At 34.8% G+C, this 20,464-nt stretch overlaps 1 long non-coding RNA gene across 1 annotated transcript in view; it reads left to right on the top strand.

Moving 5' to 3' along the window:
- The window catches only part of LOC109448666 (uncharacterized), a 136,019-nt gene extending 116,495 nt beyond the window's left edge, over positions 1-19,524 (top strand). Inside the window, exon 6 of the long non-coding RNA XR_012495056.1 lies at positions 16,002-19,524. This is a non-coding gene — a long non-coding RNA (uncharacterized LOC109448666). The remainder of the gene's footprint in view (positions 1-16,001) is intronic.
- Positions 19,525-20,464: the final 940 nt, after the last annotated feature.

Below are 20,464 nucleotides of genomic sequence, written 5' to 3'. Positions count from 1 at the left end.
TAGACAGTTTTCAAAATTATCTAGGTGATTGGGATCATGTATAGTGATTCCAATAAAGAATTTGGGAAGTGAGATTGCCCTCTTCATCCCCTTGCTGATATTTATGATCCCTAGTTTAACTCAAAACCATTTTCTTTTTTTTTTTCCTGTTAAGAATTGAGACAGACCTGAATGAGGTGAGCATCACGTTTTAGATTCTATTTCTAGCAGTGCTACAAACCATGTGACAGGGCAGGTGACTACCAGACAATTGTCTAGGCAAAGGTAAACTGAAAGATACTTTCTTCTAGAGAAAATAAGATCCATCCAGCAAGCATTGATTCGTACAGTTGTGTGTTTTGTCATAACATCTCCAAAGATTTTCTCTAAACTTTCTTTAGTATTATGTGTGTGATAAAAATGGAGTAGGGAGGTGAATTGGGAGATATTGTTAGCAAAATAACAGAAATTACCTGAATATATTTTTCTTAAGTAGATATCACCATGTGAGCTGATCAATTTCAATTCACTTTAGCAAAAATTTATTAAAATCCACAATAAGGTGCAAAATCACCATATTGCAACTCTATTCTGGAATGAAAGATGACTAATTGAGTGCCCTGTGTGGTACAGAGTAAAGGATTGAGATAACTCCAGGTTGTTACTTTCATTATTCTATTTTTATTATAGTGAATGTGTTTATTTACTTACAACTAAATTTTCAGTTGCATAACTTGAGTTAGGTCAGTGCCCATCTCAGGGAAGCTGGGAAAATAGCCCTACCTAATTTTTAAGAACCTCGGGGACTAAGCTGACAGTCAACAAACATATGGGAAAAAATACTGGAGGCAAATTAACATTTTACCAAAAGAACATGCTTAAACTTTGGATTTATCAAACATATGTCAATAAAACTGAAACCAAAATCTATTCATTAAATAGAATGTTTTTCTGAATAAAGAAATACAAGTTTTTTACATTACCTAAAATTCAAGTGTTTTCCCACCTTCTCATATTCTGATTTTAGAGGTATAATATTAAAAATGTGTTAATGAAAACATTTTTATTTAGATACTTAGGTCCTTTTAGTTTTTTAAAACATCTGATTTTTTCCCCCCCCAGGGTCAATCTTCATGTCTCATACTTCGATTTCTGAATTAAGATTTGCAAAAAAAAAAATGTGCCATTGATCTTGGATATAGACATATAACTTAGCTTATGTTGGTAGGTGGCTAACTCCTGACTTTTAAACTACATACAATAGCTATGATTATGATTTTTTTCTGGATAATTTTTCAAAATAGAAAATAAACAAGAGAAGTTGAATTTTGTGTACTTTGTTCCTGTCCCGTTTTCTTTTTCATGTCTTCTTTCCTCCCTCCTTCCTACTCTCCTCCCACTCCACTATTTAGCCAATGATTTTTTCTGCTATTGTTAATGTCAATTGTGACCAAGACATTGTCTTAACCCTGAAGATGCAATTACTTTAGGCAAGTCCTCTCACTGTTCTTGACTGTGCTTATGGTTAAAAAAGCTCTTTAAATACAATGTTAACTGTCCCCTCTTCTACAGTGTATGTGAGATTATTCTCTTTAGTTACCTCTTAGTACAGGATTTTAGCTTTAACCAGCACCAGTTCAGTGATAAAGGAATTCAAAAGGTTTCTAAGAGGCCTCACCTTGGCCCCTCCTACCACCTGATTTCTGACATTCCATATACTCTAGTGAGACAAGTACACCTCATTCCCCTTCAGACTACTGGAAAGGGGATCAAAATCAAGCAGTTTGTAAGCCAATACATAGAGGGGAAACTTTGTACTTAGGTTCCTGGAACTGGGGACTACTGCTAGGAAGACCCAAAGAGGCTTTTGGTATTGAGATGAAGATAGATGAAAAAAACTGAATTTGTTCTGTGGGATCTCTTGGTGTTCAGCTGCGGCTTCCTGTTGTTGAGATGCTCACTCAACCTCTCATCCCTCCTGCACTCCTTACCTGAAGGGAGATTGAAACTGGCATCATATTTAGGATACTTCATGGCCACATTCCAGATGTCCATGTTTTTTGTCTGCCCTACCCATCTCATTGGATTTTCTTTAGGGCCCAATGTGATACTGTATGTGACATCACTTTGCAAACTATAAAGTGTGATAAAAATGTGAGATGGCTTTACTAGAAACAACAGAACACTAGAAACTGATATGGTTTAGTAATATCAACCAGATACATATTGATTGACTCAAACCCTTCATTTTTTTTTTAGGTCTTGACACAACCACCTTGGTGCAGACACACCTTTTTAGCTCACAGGAAATCAGATCATTAGGTAGAGTCAATGAGCTGCTGTTTGTGATATTTTACCACGTAATCTGGAGAAAATATTGGGAGAGTTTGTCAGCCCTGAACACTGGACATGGGGAGTCTTATTAAAAAAAAACACAAACTTGTCTTCTCAGAAGATATGTGAAAAATGGCTATGGATAAGCCATTTAGATGATCTCTTTAACAAGCCCTATCCTCTATTAACTTTCCACATACGCACTCTACTGTAAAGACCCTCCTTTTCCTCTCATTGATCCATTAACATAAAGTCATTTTCTAATTCACTATTATAAGTAATTACAATTAGAATGGATTTATTAATTAATGGCTATTATAATCATTATTAATTACTCTTAACTATACAGCATTTCATTTAATCTGTTTCATAATTCTTCATCTTTAAAAAGATAGAATTCAGAGTTACCCCTGAGGACAATGGAACCCACGAAATCAGTTAGGGATTATAGTTAGAACAAAGAAATAAAAGTATTTAACATTTCAAAATGAAGAGTTAAACAGACCTCGCAAATCTCTATGTTTATTTTGCCTGCATCAGGTTAAATTTCCAGAAATTGGAAAAAACAATACAATCTCCAAATTCTACTTTGTGTATTTCTTTTATTCATCAACTATCCAAGGAACATAATGATCTCAAATTTTTATTTTTATAGATATGCAACATTTGGATAGACAATAAACAATTTTATCTACTTTCACTAAAATTTTTGAAAATACAAAATTAAAAGAAGATAATTTTTTTTAACCCAGAGCCTGAGAATTATTTGCAAGAAATTGATGTTAATTGAAAAGCAAAACATTATTTCAATCTATTTCCAAAGAAAGTTATTGGAGTATTTTAGAATATTCCAAGATCTATATATTTACTTTACCTAAAATGACATCTTTTGCTATACACATTATTTATTTGTAACTAATTACTTTTATGGATTATTTACTGTTCTGTCTAAAGACCAACATACCATACCAACACTTTCTCTATTACAGTAAAAAGTTGCAAGAACAAATTATACCAAATTCTGTTTCAAAGTAAGCAAAACTATACTATGGGAAAGCCTAAGCAGATATTATAAGTACAGACATAAATATGGGATAAAGGCAAACTTTTTTGCCTTAAGAGATCCTAGGATGAAGTTGAGTTAGAGGAGATACCAAAGACATATAATTAAACATAAATTTTTCATTTTTCCCAAATAACTAACTCAGTTATTCCCTTGCACTGACCATTTCTGGCTGAATCCAATAATCTACTTTGATACACCATTGAAGTATTTTACCCCACATCTTGAGAGCATATATTTCAAGAAAGGTGCTGCATCACATCTTTTAAGATACCATTGAACAGGAACCAGAAAGTGTGCACCTGGCCCATGAAAAATGGCTTGAATGAGAAATGGGATATTCTGCAGAATCCTACAAATCCCTTCACTGCCACTCCCTGATTTCTATCTGTCAATTATCTCAGTTGATTTTAATGGTCACTCATTTTTGGTTCTTGTTCTTAGTTCAGTCTTTGGCATTTCTTGTATGACTCCTAGTAACTAAAGTTAACTGCCCTCCACAACCCACCTGAACCTAATGCCCACTTGTTCTTTGCTGGTACTCTCACTGCCTTTTCCCTGCAGTCCTGCCGTACCAGCTCCATGTTATGCGTGGTCTGACAGCTATGTCACACATTTTCTTTTATCTATGTTAGCATACGTGTTTGGTCAATTTACAAAAATAAGCAGTTTATTTTAATACTTAGTTGACCACATAGGAAGCCAATTAGTAAATTACTGCATAAAATAATCAAAAGTCTGTAAGAGTCAGAACTAAGATGGTAGCAATAGGGTAGAAACATGATGGGTTTAAGAGCTAGCTACTGAAGAGGTAGATTTGATGACTGGATAATAGAGATAAGGGAGAGGAAAAAGCCTCCGGTCTGTCTTAACTCTGGATCATGAAGCTATTTATTGAAATGAGGAACACAGAAGGAAAAGCAGATTTTGGGTGAGGAAGATGTGATAAATTCAGTTTTGCATAATCATAGGTGTGACTGTAAGAGATCCAAATTGTGATGTTCAGTGTATGGTTGAATATAGGGTCTAAAGATCAGGCAAGAAGACATCTAGGTTTGGGATATATATTTGAAAATAGAGTATTTAAAAAAGACTAAGTGGTCAAAGGTATTGAAAAAAAAGTCAAGAAGTCACATAGGATAGGGACTGAAAACCACTGAGTTTATCACCAGAAGCTATTGACAAATATGGTTAGTAGTGTTTTAATAAAGTGGTGAATTTGTGAAGCATAAGCCAGAATTCAGAGGATGGAGGAATAAATAGAAAATGAGGGAATGGAGTGCCCTATCCTTACAATGAGGACAGGCCAGATTTTTATCTCATCTCAGGATTAACAACCAGAATTACGTACATATTCTCAAAAAATTTTTTAAATAAAGTTTTCTACCTGTCTTCCACATGTATTCTCTATTCTTTCTTCTAGGTATCTCTGCTGTGGTAGTTTATTTTAAAGAGATTATATATATACATATATATATATATTTTATATATATATATATATATATATATATATATTATATATAAATAAAACATTTAACACAAAGCTTAACACAGTAAATGATCAAGTAATATAACTACAGGCATTCTTAATTATCTGAATTGAATCCACTTCTGAAAACATGTGGGAAGACAAATTTCTGTATAGCAAGAAATTTTATTATTTTAAATGGGAAATAATATTTTATTTTATTATTTTAAATGGGAAAAATAATAATGCATTCTCAGGACATGCAAAAACCCAACCAGTTCCCCTAAGTATCATTAAAACACTCTTAAACTTCTATATAATAATCTACGAAGAATTGATGCACTATAAAAAACATAATACCTGATTATTTAACATTTAATGAACACATTAGTGAATGTGTTAGTGTGGATTATAGACAGTATCAGATACAAATTGCATCTTCCTTCTACACTGCAATGAATGTGTGTTCTCATGTAAACCAACAAGAATATGTGAAAAATACATAATGAATGTGATTAACATAACAAAATAAAAAAATGAGGGCTTTTTTTTTAATGGTTACTTTTTAGAATGAGCTTTAGTGGAGAGGGAGAGCTTTTCACTTATTAATGAATAACACCTTTGAACAAGACAAACATAAAGCACTGTCCTATTTGGAGATTATCTGAGATATGAATGCCACACATTCTGCATCCTCTTGTACAACTATCTGGAAATTACATGGCAATTCATTATTATAATTTTAAAAATCAAATACTAAATTTGGGAATAAATGTTTTAAAAAGTCATTATTACTATTATTAGTATTGTGTAGACCTACGGTGTAACCCCAGAGTGCTATTATTATGGTACATGAGCAAAGGAGAGCAGTAGTTCTCAACTGGGAGCAACGTTGTCTCCTAGAGGACATTTGGCAATATCTAGGAACACTTTCATTAAGTCAGGGATGCTGCTAAACATTCTACAACGCACAGAACAGCCCCCTCCTGCAACAAAGAATAACCTAACCCAAAATGTCAATAGTCCCATAATTGAGAAACTCTGAAGGAGAGACAAAAAGTGGAATCAAACCAATATTTCAGAGGACACCTCAATTAGAATAAGGAACAGATCGAATATTGCAAAACCAGGAGTTGGAATGAAATGATGTTCTTAGCTTAGGGAACTATAAAATGGATCTTTTCGTGAATAGGACTTATAAACATAAGAAAAGGAGCTAGTTTGGGAGGGAACTATGAAGAAAAATGTTTAGTTTTACCATGTTACACTTCAGATACGGATGGAACATCCAAATGCATTAGATAGTTATAATTAGTGCAAGAGTTTTTATCTAAATTTTTCTCGTTAATTCTTTATTTAAAAAGCATTCAGATATTCTTCAGGTTATAAGTCAAGTAACATATCTGAGCTCTAATTTGTGCCATATATCAGAGATGTTTTACACATGCAATCTCATCTAATCTTCAAGGCACTGCTGAAGAGTGGTACTACCATCCCATTTTATGGATGAGAAAAATGAGGCTTAGAAAGGCGAAGTGACTAAGGTCATACAGCTACTAAGTCATTGTACTAGGATTTAAACCAATGTCTACTACCATGTTTCCCTGAAAATAAGACCTACCCCCAAAATAAGCCCCAGTTAAGATTGTCAGCCAGACGGACGCATTTAGTATGTTATCTGTTCCAGAAGATGACATGACTGTATTGGAATAAATGTAGATTGTTGTACATGAAAAAATAAGACATTCCCTGAAAATACACCCTAATGCATCTTTTCGAGAAAAAATTAATATAAGACCCAGTCTTATTTTCTGGGAAATTTGTTAAGTCTGAATCCTGTTTTCTTTCTTTCTTTCTTTCTTTTCTTTCTTTCTTTCTTCCTTCCTTCCTTCCTTCCTTCCTTCCTTCCTTCCTTCCTTCCTTCCTTTCTCTCTCTCTCTCTCTCTCTCTCTCTCTCTCTCTCTCTCTCTCTCTCTCTCTTTCTATTCTTTCTCTCTCTCCTTTCTTTCTTTTTTTTTCTATAATAATTTTCTTTTAGTACTCACGCATGCTGTAGTTATTTCAGACAATCCCCTACAACCAACCACACCTTTACTGAGTTTAATGAGTAACTTCCTCCAGCTGTATACTCACACATGCATATGGGAACACACACACAAATACTTTTTAAAATATGTTTTTTCTTTATATGTAGAAATTTGGAAAATACAAAAAAAATAAGTCAAGAGGATGAATATCATTAATTTCACCCCTTAGAAATATCTACTAATAAACTTTAAGGTATCGATTTGAATCTCTACTGTCTTTTTCTCTTTTTTTTTCTGCTAATGCTTTTGCTGATATACAATGATATTTCTAAAATGAATCACAAGGAATTAGAAAGAAGAGATGAAGGGAGAGACGGTACACAAGCTAGAGAATTAGCTCTCAAATTCATAAAGAAGAAACTGGTGAGGTGGGGAGGGTGGGGAGAGAGAAAGGGAAAGGGTAATTTCTAGAACCTCTTTTTGCCCAAGGAGTACTTGGAACTTAATAAATCTTAGTTCATCTATCATCTCTATGCTCTGCTAATGACAAGATTAAATTGAAGCTATACTTTCCTGAGTGCTTATCATTTGCAAACGCAGTACTAAGAGCTTTACTAACATTATCTCATTCTATCCCTGCAGCAACCTTGAGTAGGTATTATTATTTCCAACTCAGAGAAGAAACTTAGGCTTAAATAGGTTTTAAAAACTTGCCAAGTTCCACACCTTGTTTCGTGGGGAAGTGAGGATTCAAAAGCAAATTTGTCTGACCACGGAGGCAGTGTTCTTACTCTGTGATGCTGCCTGCTCTCACTGAAGAAAAATGCATGGAAAAGTATGTCACTCAGGAAATGGAATCAGAGCAGAGTTGAAGACCTGGGGGTCTTAGGCATTGAACACTTTGTCATGGTTTCTAGCTTCAGACCTCTTTTTCTCTTCTCTTTGTATGGTTGATAGTCAGCCTCTGAAATATGGTTCCAAGCTTGAGTCACTAGATATTTTATATTTGATGCATTGGAAAAATACAGTGTGATAAGGGACCTACTTGGGAAGATTATGATGTGCCTGACACATAGTGGGCCCCAGTAGTTTGCTGAACGAATAATCTGAAGAAGGAACTCCACTAAACTGAAGAGCACCTCTCTGGGATAACTTTAATAATAAGCTGAGCCAGACTCCTATTGGAGTTTACCACTTACCTACTCGTATATAGAATGGACGAATTTCAACAGATGTTGGCTGACTGAGATTACTATTACCTGCTACCTTTCTTAAAGTCAGACTACTGCTCTTGTAAAAGAGAAGAATATTAGAGTTAAAATTGTGTGATTATAAATAATCACATTTTGACTCAAATTTAAAGTAAATAAACATATTCCTTTGATTTTGACAAAATGTTTGGAAAACATAATCTTTGGCTTTTAGTTTTATGTTGTAGGACGAAGCTATTATGCAAAAGTAATCATTAAGTTTGGGTGCATTTTCTCAGCCACCCTTCTAGGTTGGGGGTATTCTGCATATCTGTGGAAACATGCTCTTCCTGTGAAACTTGATGTAAATCACCAGTTTTACACGAAGGCCTATATTAGTCTAGTCACTCACAGACATTTTTATGCTTAATTGTTGGGTAATAATCTGTTTATTTTTGTGATAAATGTTTCAAAGCTACTGTTCTCTGGGGGTGCTCACATAAAGGAAGATATTTATCTCATTGGAATCTTAACCACACTGCAATTAAAATGAAATACAATCAATAAAATATTAATATTAATGCAGGTATGTTTGAAGATCAACTACTTAATGGTTAGGTCCACATCTATCATTCTCCAGCTTTCTGAAGGTCAGTATATAGCAGAGTCAATGAGTTAACCAGCAAATTGGAAATACAGTATCTGTCTAATTGTGGGTCTATTATGAATTCCTTAATAAAATGCATGACTTGTTAATGAGAGTTTATGCTGCCTATTCTTTTTAAAACCTCTTGACTGGGCTGCTACTTTGAGTTGGAGTTTATTGAACATTATTTTTAGTGCTAGATATCCCTGTAACACTATAGGACTTAGAATCATAGGATGTTAAAGCAAGAAATGGTTATATAGATCCCTTCTCACTCTTTCATTTAGAGATGGGGACACTGAAAAGCAGTGAATACAATAGAGTTGCTCAATGTCACACCATGATGGACCTGGAATCCAGGTCTCTTGGTTCCCAGGCCTTTGCTCTCCAAAACACCAAGCCCTGAATTTCAAGATCCCAAGCCAACATCTGGTTTTGCAGATACTCTAGGTAATTTGCCTTGAAACTTGTGGGCCTGGCTGGTGTGTTCTAAGCAGAGGGAAGTAGGGATTTAGTAGGTGAAGGCATAAGGGAGCAGCGGAAGCTTGCACTAACTGAAAGTTTTATCTTACAGTATCAGGAACTGTGGTAATTTTCTTTCAGGCTGCGTTTGGTGAGGGTGAGCCACCTATCTCTCACTCAGAAGTGAGCATGTGAAATGATTAGCACCAAATTTAATCTCATGAAAAGTACTACCTCTAAGTCCCAGGCATATGGATGGAACTCCTTGGTATTCCTGCCAAGTAAAACAGATTATTAAAAACTGTTGATATCTCAATTGCCATTATGGTGTTTTATGCTTGCAGTAGAAATAAAAAAATAACAATGATCTTTCCCACTGATTTTCCTTTGCTACTTTCTATGTGAGTTAGCTTTAATTATTCATTTTACTTCATGCTGGATAACAAAAAGATTCTAAGTTTTGGTAATTTGTATAACTCTAGCAGCACTCTACAAAGGAGAAAGAGCTTTTGAACTGAGGTTTTACTCTGTGTATGATTGTTCAAGCTTACAGGAAAAAAAATACAAACAAAATTATAAATGGAAATAACTGCCAAAAAGATCTGAAGACATTTATTCGTAAAGATATATGTACTCTGATGTTCATTGAAGCATTATTTACGGTGGCCAAGACATGGAAACAACAAAAGTGTCCTTCGATAGATGATTGGATAAAGAAGATGTGGTATATATATATATACAATGGAATACTACTCTGCTGTAAGAAAAGATAAAATATTGACCTTTGGGACAACATGGACGGATCTTGAGATTATTATGCTAAGTGAAATAAGTCAGACAGAAAAAGTCGAGAACCATATGACTTCACTCATATGAGGGATAGAAAACTGAAGGCAACAAAGGAACAAGAAAAACAAACAAAGACACAAAAACTCATAGACACAGACAATAGTTTAGTGATTACCAAAGGGCAATGGGGGAGGGGGGATGGTAGAAGAAGGTAAAGGGGGTCAAATATATGGTGATGGAAGGAGAACTGACTCTAGGTGGTAAGCACATAATGCAATATATAGATGATGTATTGTAGAATTGTACACTTGAAACTTTTGTAGTTTTGTTGAACATTATCACCCCAATAAATTTTAATTAAAAAAAGAAACTTTTTTGAAAACAGGGAAAAAATGCTCCAGAAGTTTATTTAAAAAAATAATATATGGAAATAACTATTCATTTCCATTTTAAAACATTCACTTTTATTATGCAAATGGTCACTGTGTAGTTAGAACAAGTTAAAGATGCTTCAGTGTTTGACATTTTTACCAAAATTGCATCAATTTTTTACCAAAATATAGCTACTTTATTATACCGATCCCATCATTTGCCTTTCAACTCTGCAGAAAATAGTTTTGACTGTTTTAATAACATATTTCAATTTGATTGCTAGATGAAGGTGTTTTGCAACAACCAAATCAAGTTCACCAGTTGAATCCTTATTCCTGCTCTTATTCACACTTTCTCATTACCTTTTTGTGCCTGAACAAGTTACCCAGAGTCATGGAGTAGAAAGGAGTCTTCTCTTCTTCTCACAAGATGTTTGTAGCTCAGCTTTTCCAAGAGGCATATATGTCTGTGTCTTTTTCGTGTCTATACATTGAAATTACTGGTTTTCAGTACAATAAATTCTTATAGCTGGCAGAGGTCTTGGACAATCTTCAACCCAGTGTTTCCCAGGTTGAGGGGTGTGTGCTGCTAGTGTGCATAAGATGATTTTAGGAGGCATTTTGATATTGAATGACACAATGAGAAAATTCACTTCCTTTCAGGTTTTTTGAGACTTCTAATTATATCAAGAAGAAAGTTGCAGGCTGGTGCTGACAAAGAACTCGCTACACTTTTCAAGAAATAGAAGGCAAGCCTCAGGCTCAGAGTCTTCAGGAAAATATGTAGAGCTAGAATTTAATAATATTGTATGGTTCTCATTAAATTAATTTTTCCAGTTTACTATCTATTTATGGCAGGGACACAAAACTTCCTTTTAAAACACATTTAAGTTAAACATACTTTAAAAAATTAATTTAAAGATACAAATTAAGTAAAAATTAGTGCCATGAATACAGCAGTACAAATATCCCATAAAGGCTGTAATCACTGATATGGTATAAAATCAGGAAGCTGCTCGGGGAGTGTCTACAGCTTGGGGAGCTAGAGACTGACTTGACACTGAGTTGCTGTCTTGGAGGAGGCAAGAAAAACATTCCACAGAGAGGGAAGAAACACGAAAAAGTGCAGAAGTATAAACATTGAAGATTTTAAGCTTAGGAGCTGAATATCTCAAAAACTCAAATTTGAAGTCAAAGTTCATCAAATTGTATTTCTCTCCTTCAGTCCTTTAAGGAGTTTAATTTGTTAAGAGGGTGATATCATTTTTGTCTGATGCATTGTTTAATTGCTTCAATGACCAGGCATAAATAGTCTTTTCATAGTATTCCTCCTCCACAACCTTTGGTGGGACAGAAAGGTGACAATAGAGAAGTGAGCTGACATTAGGAGCCCTGAATGATGATAGACTGGTCACTTTCTTAAGAACATTGGTGCTCATGAAAGAGCATGTTGTAAGGTTACTGAGAACTACAGTACAGATGCTATTACAAAACTGCATGAAATTGGTTAGTGGGTCTAAACCTTGGGGTTGAGAGAAGGTATTTAAATTTACATAGAATCATGTATGTGAGGCAGGGATGCGACGATATGAGAGTAGAGCTCTTTGCAAATGATTATGCAGGGTAGTGAGGTTGTCACAGAAGGGCCCTGTATATCACGAGACATTTTGGCACATTTGGTGTGAGGTGGTTGTACATTTTTAAAAAGCATTTGGGTTATATTTTTTGTTTTTGTTTTTGTTTTTACTTTCCTTATGATAGTAATTTTACATGAGGTAACTGAATATCACGGTATAGCAAATCATCTGCTTTAGGTATCTCCATGCATTCACTCAAATTGATTCTATGGAGAGACTCTAAGGTGCTGGGTATATGAAGGAAGGAAGGAAGGGAGGAAAGAAGGAAGGAAGGAAGGAAGGAAGGAAGGAAGGAAGGAAGGAAGGAAGGAAGGCAGGCTGTAATCCTTGCCCATAAGGTGCTACCATGTGAGATTGGGAAGAATATGTTAATGTACCGGAAGGCAATCTAAAGATACTACAAATCATGCTCACTTTTGGGAGCTACTATAGCCATGGGAATGGTTAAAGTTCAAAATTAAGAGAAATCATTCCAGTGGTAGTTGTACCGCATATAGTCATTTGAAACCTATCTTCAGAATGTGTAAACATTTTTCTAATAGAATACAAGGTCAGTAAACTATCACATTTTCCATAGTCTGGAAATCTCAGGATGTCACAGAAAGGGTTGTCCAAGAACATGACTAGAAAAAAACTTCAATCCTCAGGCTGCTTGGATAAAGCCTAACTATCCACTACTTAACCCTCCTACTCCAGCTGTACCCGTTACAGTAATTCATCAGAATTGGTGCTCTTTTGGATGAGGCAATAATGTGCTTACATCTAATTTGACTATATATCATAAGTAAATTATTAGCTCACACCAGAACAAAGAGGATGGCCATTGCCACCTATACTTAATTAGCCTATGCAATACAAAGACCAACCATCGGCTACATGTAGTATTTTCATGGACCTCCAGGAGTTCTTGGATCACATTTTGAAAACCACTACTCCACTGTACTTCATGCTGGTGTCTTCTTGGATAGTATATGTCTGGGATATATAGATGGAAAGTTCATGCTTCTAGTAAGGTCAGAGATAGAAACTTGAGGTGGGCAACTTTCAGGAAAACTTTAGAAGAGCCTCAGGCTAATATGTTCACACTTTATTCCCTAGATTGCCTGGAAATGATTTTTGGTCAGAATAGTTTTTTCTTTTTTCTTTTTTTTGAAAGTGCAGGAAGTTTTTGTTTTTCCTTTTCATCTGTGATATTCAGCATTTCAGCCATATATGCACATTTTTATCAGAGATGCTTAATCATTTCTTGGTTTACTTTTCAAGAAGCTTGAAATGAGTTTGGGTTTTCTATGAGCTTGATAAATAAATATGCAATAAACAGAAAGTCCATCTCATTTTAAATTTGTATTTTTTTCCCCCCAGAGAGAGCATATTTACCAGTCTCTATTCCCAATTTTTGTCATCACTGAAATAATCTCTGGTTGGGCACATGGATAAACCACACATACACACGCTCCCATGCACATCTTCCCCCTTCCATGAAGTTTTGGTGTTTGTCATTCTGATTGCCACTGGTTGAAACTCTGATTTCAAAAAATAATGAAATAAATTGAGGAATCTGTAGATTTTACTTCATCTGTGCACCCAGCAAGAGAGATAAATTTAATTTGAAAGATGGTGATGATATGGACTTGATTTCCTATCCAGCAGGAAGATGTATAGCATGAATAAAATGCCAAGAAATAAACCAATGAGGTACTGCGTATGATTGTTTTAAAAAGGGAAAAATATTCTGCAGGACTCATGAACCATTATTTCAAATGTTTGTGTAAATATGGTTTACTTCATCATCACCTTTTCCAATTATGTTTATGTTCAGCTCCCAAGTACAGCCTCTGCTTCCTTGTTTGTAATGCCACCAACTGAACAAGCATTTTCATTAATACAAACAGTGTTTACAATCCCCAGGAATGATGGTGGAAATATAGAAGTTTTTTGTTATTTGTAAACTAGACTTACCTCAAAGAGGTGTCCCATTAGCAATAAAGCCATTTAAAATATTACAATTTTAGAGTCTGTGTGAAATTTTTGTATTTCTAATATCATGCAGATAAAACATTTTCTTTTTATTTTTGAAAAATATAATTTGCATACCTAAATAGATTAGGAATTAAATCAAGTTTCTTAATAAAAAACAACTTATTTTTCAGGTCAGTTATGGAGACACTCAATACTTGGAAACATAACTACGCCTTTGTTTGTACTGAAGTTTTAGTCTTAGAAGACTATAAAGTATTTTAACTGCATTCAATATTTAAGCAAGACATTATTATGTAGTGGTTAAGATCAAGGTCTTGGAGAAGACTGCCTGAGTTTGAATCCTAGCTTTACTAGGATTAACTATCTTCATAAGCTTGGGAAGTTGCCAGACCTCTCTATACTAGTTTCCTCATCTGTAAAAATGGGGATAATAATAGATCCTACCTCAGAGATTTGTTGTAAAGATTAAATTAGTAAATATTTGTTAGAGAGAACAGTGAAATAAAAGTGTTTACTCTTGCTAATAGGGTATTTCACAACAGTAAAACAGAGGTTCAAGAAGGAATAAAATGAGAAATATATAAAGTATGGCACAGCCAAACAGAAAAAAGCTTTTGCAAATCCTGGGCTGTGAAGGACATCTTTACCTCTTTCGTCCACTCCAGGACCAGGATATTATCTATAAATATTAGTGAGTCTTCCTGATTCAGGCATTTTTCCTTTAATAATACCTGAACACAATGTTTTTAACATTTAAAGATCATCAGAAAGGTAATTAAGAGTAACTGAATGCTGAATTAACTGCCTTTTGCTTTGACCTTCACCTTTATTGTCCAGGGTTCCCTAGTTTTCAAAGTTGACACACTTGGCATTTGACTCTTTCCTTCCCATGGTTTAGCTATTGACTCATTTGGTTATTTTTCCTGATCTTTCTAATTTAGTCCAAACTTGGATCATTATTATCTTTCATCTTTGTCAACTACTTCTTGCTGCTCTTTCTGCTGCTCATCCTAACTCCCCCTTTCTCAAACTCAAAAAGAATTTTTTAAAATTAATATATGCTGTCTCACCTTACCTTGTTGCTTATATCCAATTGCCCTGCTTCTAATAGCACAAGAGACATACTATGTGTCGTTGAAGTGAATGATGGTACTGCCCTGCTAGTTCTCAATGGTAACAATCCTAGTTGATTCATCACCAGCACTTCTAAATCAAAGTAGGGAAGAATGGTTTTATGATGCAGTATACTATTTTAAAGATATTGGTCTGGTCTTACTGCTTGAAGTCATAGGTTAGAAGAGAGAACCATATATCTTTGGAACTGAACTGGTGACCTAGACATGAGTTCCAGCACCTGTTAAATACCCCAGAGCTATTCTAGCCCTTAAAGTGATTTCTCTCTGTTCTTTTGAAAACAGACGTTAAGAAGGAGAAAAAGGACACACTGAAAACTAAGCACGAACTAAAGACCTTTAGAAAATCACTCTAATACTCGCCCAACCATGCTCAGTGGGAAGACTTGCTTTATTGAATCCATACTTTATCAGAATGACTTCTCAGAAGACACCCTGTTAAAAAAAAAAAAAAAAAAAAAAATCCTTGCTCAGCAGAAAGCATTTTAGATAATGAAAGAAAGACGAGCCAAAGATGATGATTATTTCATGTCCTCATTCCTTTCTTTGTCCTTTTTTTCCACTAAAATTCAGGCATAGTATCATGGAGAGTAGAATGTGGCCGCATGGTGGAAAAGCATTTGGAGTAGGTAATGGGATCAGGGTGTGGGCCTAAGGTCTGTTACTTGGGAAAACCATTTCTCCCTGTGAATTTCAACATCTATTCACACAGGGAAGTAATAATAATATCTACTTCACAGAAATTTTGTGAAAATTAAATGATACTTCCATGTTGCAATAGTAATATTAGACATTAGCACTGTTTTTTTATTAGCAATAAATAATTTTGATTTTATAGATCTAAATAATTAATGTTCCCAAAACCTTGTTTTATACCAAGCTAGATGTATGATTTCCTTTAATTTTTTTTTCTTTTTTCCAGAAATTCATCATCTTCACATCTTCTGGGATGCAGTATATGGAGAGCAAGGAGCTCAGACATTGGAATATGAGAGATCTAAAGCCAAACTCTAGTTAAGGCACTCTGAATTTACTTATTAGTGACAGTCAAGACCCTAACCCTTGGTGTTCCTTTCTGTAATATGGGGCTAACGACATCCATTTTGCAGAGTTGTGGAGAGGATTAGTGATAATGTATAAAGGTGCCTATCCTAGTGAATAGTTCACAGTAAACAACCATCTTATTATAAGACGTTTTTGTGTTTTTTTTAATGCCTTCATGTTATCATCCACAATATGGATTTCCCTTTGTTCACAATTGCTTTAGAGGTCCTCAAACATTGTGCTTAATGGATAGTAAATGCTGACAAGATTGTACCTTGAAAAAGATGAGTCATTTGGATTGATAAAACATTAAATGGCAATATAGTGGGCTCAAAAATTATTTTCTGTTCAGATATCCTAACTGCAAATTATTTAGAAACTCAAGTTCCTGAGAAATGTGAACATTGATAAGACATGGTTACTATCTTTAGGAACCTTACATCCTGGCAGGAGATATTTCTTTCACTAATATTTGTGTCCAGCCAAATGTTATCTTTGTAGGAAGACTGGGCTATGAAGTGAAAAAAAAAAAAATGCTTTCAGAGATTGGATAGTAGTCTTTAAAGTCATCCTTCTGTCAAAAGGCATGAGTGATGGTGAACTGCGTGGGCAGGGGAGGAGAATTAAAATCTATGTATTTTATGTGTCAGGCACAATATAGAAAATTCACACATTCATTGTTTTAGTTCATCCTGAAAACCATCCTATGAGATAGGTTACAAAATGTTGATTTCATGACAGAAAATAATTGTTAGTTTTAGAGAGGTGAAACAACGGGTCTAAGATCACACACTCTGAGTTTTGGAGATGGGCTTTCAATCATTAACAGGGGCAGTGGGATTAAAAAGTGGATTTTGTTCAACTTAAAAGAAAAAAAATATTTTTTTTTAAATCTGAGAATTTTACCTTCTCTAAAAATGTCTTATTTTCTCTCCTGGATTTTCTTATTCCCTTCTCTGTTGAGCCCAACAATGAGTTCTATTCTAGATTTTGGAACCGTCTGATGAGGGCTATAGCCATTCTTTCTGCACACATAGCCCAGAGGGCTTATCTTATTTTTCTAACCTGCATACTTATGACAAAAAGAACTGACAGCTATTTCAGATGTGCTAGTGTTTAGTATTCAAATAAAAGGAAACTCTGCCAACATTAATTTAATCATAGAAACATGCTACAGAATATACCACAATTAAGATATACGACTCAGTCATTTATTTTTTATTTAACTAATATTACTAATTATTGCTCCCTCAATCTCAATAAGTCACAAAAGTTTGTATAGGTATAACTTGCAGACATTGTAGGTTTGATCCAAGCCACCACAATAAAACAAATACCGCAATAAACTGAGTCACACAAATTTTTTGGTTTCTCAGTGTATATGAAAGTCATGTCTACACTACACTGCAGTCTAAGTGTGCAATAACATTATATCTAAAAAATGTACAGAACTTAATTAAAAATACTGTATTGCTGAAAAAAATGCTAACTATTTACTGAGCTTACTGGAAAAATGGCGCCAATACACTTGCTCAACACAAAGTCGCCACAAACCTTCAATTTGTAAAAATTGCAATATCTGTGAAGCACAATAAAACAAGGCATGCCTGTAAAGCAGTCTTAGGTAATCAGTATAGTCAGCCATGTGTACCAAATTAACAGGGCTTAGCGGAAAGGATTTTTCCTCCGTATGTATCAACAAATCTGAAGATGAATAAACCAGGAGAGGTAAAGAACAAAGGTGGAGGGTGCAGAGATCAGGAACCTCTTTTTTCCTTCCTTCCTTCCTTCCTTCCTTCCTTCCTTCCTTCCTTCCTTCCTTCCTTCCTTCCTTCCTTCCTTCCTTCCTTCCTTCCTTTCTTTTTTTAATGTGGCTAGAACACTTAACATGAGATCTATCCTCTTAACTAGAGATCTACTACCGTATTTCCCCGAAAATAAGATCTAACCGGAAAAATAAGCCCTAGCATTATTTTTCAGGATGACATCCCCTGAACATAAGACCTAATGCGTCTTTTGGAGCAAACCTTAATATAAGACCCCATCTTATTTTGGGGGAAACACGGTATACAACTGAGTCTGTCTCTTTTAAAGAATGTTCTGCAAAGCCCCAGCAAGCAACTTCACCTTACATCTCATTGGTCAGAATTTATCGCATGGTCACTGCTAGGTGCAAGGAAAGCTGTGTTGTGGTTTGGAATGTAAAAATTGAAAGAAAAATAAAAACATTATCAGAAAGATAGAAAGAGGTCTTTTTAGAACATCAAAAATGTTTCTTTTCCAACCTCCATAATAAAGAAAAACAAGGCAGAAAAGGGTTATGAATGGCTTTGCGGAAACTATCAGCTCATCCACAGTGGTCTTCCCTAGGCTGTATTTAATGCCACAAAGTGAATTCTGGTTCTATTACTTACTGTGAAACTGCATTCAAGTTCCTTGACCTCTGTCAAGCTTAGCTTCTCTGTTTATAAAATGGAGATAATTACAGTGCTTATTTTAAAGTATTCTTGTGACCATTTTATGAGACAGTGAGCGTTAAGTGCTTAACGGAGTGTCTGGCACAGTAAATTTTAATAAATAAGAATCTAAAAATAAGAATCATTGATGCTTCTTGACTAGAGTGATGCTTTTTACATTAGCTGCATATTGCTTTTAGATAGTTTTGTTTTGTTTTGTTTTGTTTTGTTTTGTTTTGGGTCTTAGGAATACACATCCTGAGTTCTAGATGTGTCCTCGGAGAAGGTACCCATGATATAGAGCACACTGGACACTGGACACAGATCACACTCAGACAATGGAGGAAGGTTTCATGATAGCTGAGTGCAAACGTGAACACTGAGCTCCTCGACACAGAACTGCTAATCTCTCCTCTCAAACTGGTGGAGATGGTGCCACCTTGAAATACTGAGAGATGCCAAGCCAATTCACGCAAGGTCTTTATTGTTGAAACTCTTGCATAGTGACATCTTTATTCACATGAAAATACAGGATAAATTTCAGCTATATGATATTGTTTATGCTCATTAAAAGTGTTATTTGTCTTTACAAAATCTGGTTTCAGTGAACTGGCTATGTAATGGATATTAAATAAACATGAAATTTTATGTATTCATAATATTTGGTTTCTTGTTGTGATTTTGATGAACTACACTTTCAAGTGCTGTCAGTTCATCCTTATTTACAAACGAAATGTTTGCTTGTAGCAGAGTGATGTAGTGACTTGCTTTATTTTAAGATAAGTCAACTTTTCAATTCAATGTTTAATGTGAAACTGACTCAAAAATGTTCTTTTAGGCCACAGTTACATTTCTCTCTCTACAATATGTATTATACTATTTTAACTTAATGCTATGAGCTATATAAACCAAAGACATTCTAATTCTGTTTTTAATGTATTTTTCCAAGATAAATAATTTATAATGCACTAATAAAACTAAGGAGCTCATATTAAAAGACTTATATGACCTACTGAAATTGATATATGGAAATTGACTCTCTTAAAAGTAATTTTGTGAAATTATTTTCTATAAAATTAACTTTCTTATATGAATTCTTGACAACAAATATAAAACAAAAAGAACTTGCAATCTCTTCCTCCATCCTTCTATACATTGAAGAGAGGTAATTGAATACTTTCTAATTTTATGATTTTGGGGTTTCTTAGAAAAAGAACCCAGATGAATAGGATACATTTTAGTCGCACATATCAGCTTCTGGCTACCTATTTGAAATGGAAATCCTTTTCTAAGTATACCTAGTCTTTTCACATCTTAAAAGTGCTCTAGTTTTATTTGTGAAACGTTTTTGTTTTTATTTTGCCATTTAGGGGAAGAAATGTCCTTTTTTTTTTTTTTGGAAGGCTGAAAATGAGTAACCTTAGCCCATGTTCGTTCATCCTGTAGCCTCTCCTAATGAAGACACTCTGTAAGCACTTATACGCATCAAATGAGCTAAGAAAAACTAGAAAAGGGCAAATAATATTCCAAACATTAAGGTTCCTTTAACCTTAAAAGGCCTTGTTTAAATGGGTACTCATGGTATACCATGACCAACAAACGTCATCACAGAGGCACGTATTTGACACTCTACCTTTCCAGGCAGGCACAGAAAGATGCTGGGGAAGGGAAAGCTGACCTGCTAAATAACAGAGTGATGATGTCTTTATACCTAGTGGCTGGTTTTCAGTTTTGACATTGGGGTGATGGTAAACGTAGGCAGGAGGGAATTGGAGAACCTGAAAAACAGAGATAAAAGAGAGGAAGAAGTCTAGGAATTTAAGCAATGAAATGCAGATTCCTAGGACTACACTTCAGAGCATGTGAGCACCAGCTTGCAAGGGCC

This window comes from Rhinolophus sinicus, linkage group LG03, assembly GCF_036562045.2.
Source record: "Rhinolophus sinicus isolate RSC01 linkage group LG03, ASM3656204v1, whole genome shotgun sequence".
Taxonomy (NCBI): domain Eukaryota; kingdom Metazoa; phylum Chordata; class Mammalia; order Chiroptera; family Rhinolophidae; genus Rhinolophus; species Rhinolophus sinicus.
Note: the sequence above shows the minus strand (reverse complement) of the source record. Positions and strands in the feature narration are given on the sequence as shown.